The sequence below is a fragment of the Palaemon carinicauda genome, chromosome 26, assembly GCF_036898095.1.
Source record: "Palaemon carinicauda isolate YSFRI2023 chromosome 26, ASM3689809v2, whole genome shotgun sequence".
NCBI classification, from domain to species: Eukaryota; Metazoa; Arthropoda; class Malacostraca; order Decapoda; family Palaemonidae; genus Palaemon; species Palaemon carinicauda.
This window is the reverse complement of record NC_090750.1, coordinates 79,744,697-79,749,150: the sequence shown is the minus strand read 5'-3', so window position 1 is coordinate 79,749,150 and position 4,454 is coordinate 79,744,697.

The following is a 4,454-nucleotide window of genomic DNA, read 5'->3' as shown; positions in this document are numbered from 1 at the left end:
GGACAAAAATTCTTATACAATTAGTTATCCCATATAGAAATATTTAAATCCCCGTGTAAATATATTTCTTTTTGATAAATGTAAAATTTATAAGATTTATGTAACAGAATTTAAAATTTGATGGGTTTCTAATTAAAAATCACATAAAGATTTGAAATATAGATATATTATGAAATTATTTTGATCAGTACTGCATGAGCAACGCCTTTTTTAAGGGCGGTGTTCTGTTTATAATTCACTTATTTTTGGTTTAAACCAATATAAAATTTATGAGCATAAAGAAAAATTACGTATGATTATAAGTCTTAGCATTTATGTGGTCTTGGGCGTTTTATTAAGGCAAGGCTTTACAATATTTTTTGATCTTGAAGAAGTCGTTACCGTCGTTCGTTCGTTCGTATAGATTGCCTTGCATATAGCCTGACAGGGGGTCTTGTCGTTGGACAGCCTGTAGGAGAATGAATCTGTAAAGAGAACTCCAAAGGAGTAAAAAAGGATATTATTAAGAGGGAGGTTGGGTTTTGAAAGAGAATAATGGTATTGAAAAAGGATGTAGGATGAGGAATAAAAAGAGGAGTTGGACATGACATGGAAAGGGACGGAAAGTAACCCGAAAAGGAGACTACCTTTTAGGTCCACGAAATGAAAGGTTTTTAGTTAGAGAAAAAGTTTTGATAGTAGCAAGTCCCAGTAAGTAGGAGAGACTGGGAGAGGAGTTTTTTTTTTCTGCAGTCAGAGAGAAAAGGAGAAGGTTTAAGCAAAAAAGCTTATCCCTGCTCTGGAGCTGGGTTGATGAATGGTTGCAGGAATTGCAGGACGGTGGGAGTCAAGGATAAGGACAGGACTCTGGCAAGGATCTGGATGGCAATGGGTATAAGGTCATTCAAGGTGAGGGACTCAATTTGTTGAGCCAAGGATGTAGGTTGAGGATTTGGAGTTGCAGGATGAGGTGTTGAAACTGCTTGCAGTTGGGTTGCAGGTGCAGGTGTTACAACTGCTTGCAGTTTGGTTGCAGGTACAGGAATGATGGTTGATTTGCGTTGCTTTGCAATTGCAGGAACAGGAACTGTGGTAGGCTGGCGTTGTCTTCGTTGTCAAGGAGCTCGCTGGTCCTTGGGCTGAGACATCAAAGCTGGGTGTTGGTTTTAGGAGTACTAGTGCCCTTCATGGCAGCTATCCTCCTCAATCGTTCAGGGCAGCGCTTGTTCCAGGTGTGATGAGGTCTGGAGCAATTTTGGCACTTAGGGTGAGTTTCTTTCCCGTTCTTGTGGGCCTGAATACAGATCTCGGTGTCTTGGCGTTGGGTGCAGACACGACAGGTTGCAGGGCCTTGACAGTCCTCCTTGTGGTGACCGTAGCGTTGACAGTTGTAGCAGCGAAGTGGCTCAGGGGTGTAGTCGGTAACTGGGACGTCCCCCAAACTCCAAGATCCAGGGATGAAGGCACTGGACCTATAAAGGTGGCTAAGAGCCTTCTGACTGGGAAGTTGTCTCTGTTTTTGCAGCGGTCAGCCTTGTCTACGTTGTTGCAGGAGGTGACGATGGTAAGTGGCATTGAAGTGGGGTATCTGGAGATGATGGCTTTCTTCCGAACTAAGGCAGGATCAGGTCTGGTTCCTCTTGTAGGTAGCTGGCAGTAGTCGAATCCTTGGGAATGATAATGACATCTCCCCTTCGATTCGGTCGAGCAGAGAGTTGCATGCCAGGCTTTGCAGCAATGGCAGCAACTGCAGCGTAGGATGTAGAGCTGTTTGTTAGCCTAAACTTTGGGAGAGGTCTCCTAGGCTCAGGCTGGGGATCTGGAAGGCTGGCAGCCATGGTGGTGGCCTCCTGGAGAAGGCTTTGTAGGCAGGAAACGCAGTTGCAGTCAATTGGATGTTCCCCTGTGGGCTCAACAACCTCCATGGCAATGGAGGGGACAGCTGCTGTGGTAGGAGAAACGGTTGCAACAGGCTCTGGCTGTATAACTGGCGAAGAGACAGACAAGGAAGAGTCTCGAGGCTCATTCCTTGGTGTCAATAAGGGCGATGGGTGGGGGCTCTACAGGAGCTGGTGAGGGTCTGTCAGGGCTCTTCCTTCGTTTAGAAGGGGGAGAAGACTCCTCTGGAGTGGTAGGAGCAGATTGGAAGTGGTGCAGGAGCTTGTAGGATGAAGTCTTGCAGTTCTTACAGTTACAACGGACGTTGTGATGTGGCAGGGTCATGTAATCAACTTCATTGGATTTAAGGCCAACCAAGGTAAAGAGGTGAACTCTCTTGTTGTGGTATTCTTGGCAGTCATCGCAGTCACAGTCGGGGTCATTGTAGAGTTTCCTGCAATGCCGGATGCTTCCGTAAAGATCCCATGCCCAATTGCCAAGAAAGGCAATAGACATGGCGAAACTCTACGGGGAGAGCGGTGAAGATTTGATAGTTTTATTCCCCATTGGATCTTTGATTCCGAGGTACAAGAGAGAATCCATACATTTAGTTTTTAAGATTCATGGCTTATTTAATTATGAAAAACATCTAAAGGTGCAAAGTTTATTATATATATATATATATATATATATATATATATATATATATATATATATATATGTATGTATATATATATATATATATATATATATATATATATATATATATATATATATATATATACATATATATATGTAAATATATATATATATATATATATATATATATATATATATATATATATATATATATATATATATATATATATGTAATAATCATATATTACACGTTTAAAACCCATGACGTAATTCGTCATTGTGGAAGTAGAAGCTAGTGTGAGAAGTGCTGTAGTCAGATCATAGCTGGATGCGAATAGCTTATCTCAGCAATGTAACATTTTTATGAAGAATAAACACAAATACGAACCGTGAGAAGGAGTTATGTCGCCACCGGATGCAGGTGTCTTCCTATACTAATGTTTAGTTTACATTATGTTTTTAAATGCTGAGATAACTGACTACAATATCTGTGATATCGATATTTTAGCCAGTTCTTATCAATACATCATATGGAATGGTCATCCGACCAAACCAGCTATACTCCTGTGATGGAGATGTTAACACTGTTGTTTTTAAAGAATAAACCATTTTAAAGTTAACTTGATTGACTTTACTTGAAGATGTAACATCCCAACTAACATACTCAATGTGTGTTAACAACAGTAGCACACTAATAAATGGTGGCTGTGGTAAAACTCTAAGAATCAGAGATAGATCTTCAAGAATCAGCGAATAAAACTCTAAAAACCAGAGAAAGATCTTCAAGAAATCAACAGTAATGAAACTACAATTTTGACTAAGTATCATAGTCCATCGAAGAATGAAACATTTAATGAATGTTATACATACAAGCTGATGAACTGGATCTTCAATCAACATCCTAAGAAAACCAAGGACTGACGTTCAACGCTTACAAAACATATCCAGGAAGCACTACATTCAATGGAAATAGGACCGAAAACATTCACCCAAACATCAAGAGAGAGAGAGGAAATCGGACCGAAAACATTCACCCAAACATCAAGAGAGAGAGAGGATATGACGACATCACACAAAACCATATAAGCTAAGTACAAGTACATTTTCTTATTCATTTCAGTATTGAGCAGTGAAGTGTAGTTATCACGAGTCGTTGTTCGATTATTACTGGGGGTGAGTGGTTTGCTAATCTTCTATTTCCTTTCATTAAAGGAAACTGTGTTCAACTCCGAATTCTCATCTAGAATTTTTTTCTCTCTTTGTGCTAATTCCGTTTTCTTTCAGAAATTCTCGGGAAATATCTTTGTGTTCCGTTTTCTTTCAGAAATTCTCGGGAAATATCTTTGTGTTCCGTTTTCTTTCAGAAATTCTCGGGAAATATCTTTGTATTAGTATCATTGTTTTGGGGAATTTTGTTATAATCTTTATCATTTAGTGCTTATGCGTTTACGCAGTGGACGTCTGTATTCATATAGATATTTTGATAGAATTGCAAGGGGTCGTAGAGATAGGAAAAGAAATATCGTAAACATGACGCCCCCTGTGAGCCCAGCCCCTGGACCAAGTAACGCAACAGCAGGACAGGTTAACCCCCTCCCGATTGTGACGCTTGTAAATGCTAGATCCGCAATCCTTCCTTTTCAGGGTCGGGTTAATGGGTTCTTGCCTTAAAATGTGGAGTCATGGATTTCATCCGTCGATGCCCATTTAAATGCCAAACAAATCGTAGACCCTTTTGTACAATTACAAGAAGCTAAAAGTTTTATAGATTTTTCTAAGGGGGATGCGAGTGCATATTTAAGAGGTGTTTCATTTCAAGAAGCAGTTACCTGGGATGATTTCAAAGTTAGGTTACGCGCGGTCTATGGGGGTGAAGAAGCCTTGGATGTAGTATTAACGTTAAGAAATACACTTAATCAAGCCACTATGACTCGGCTTAATGTTATTGAGAGAGCAGC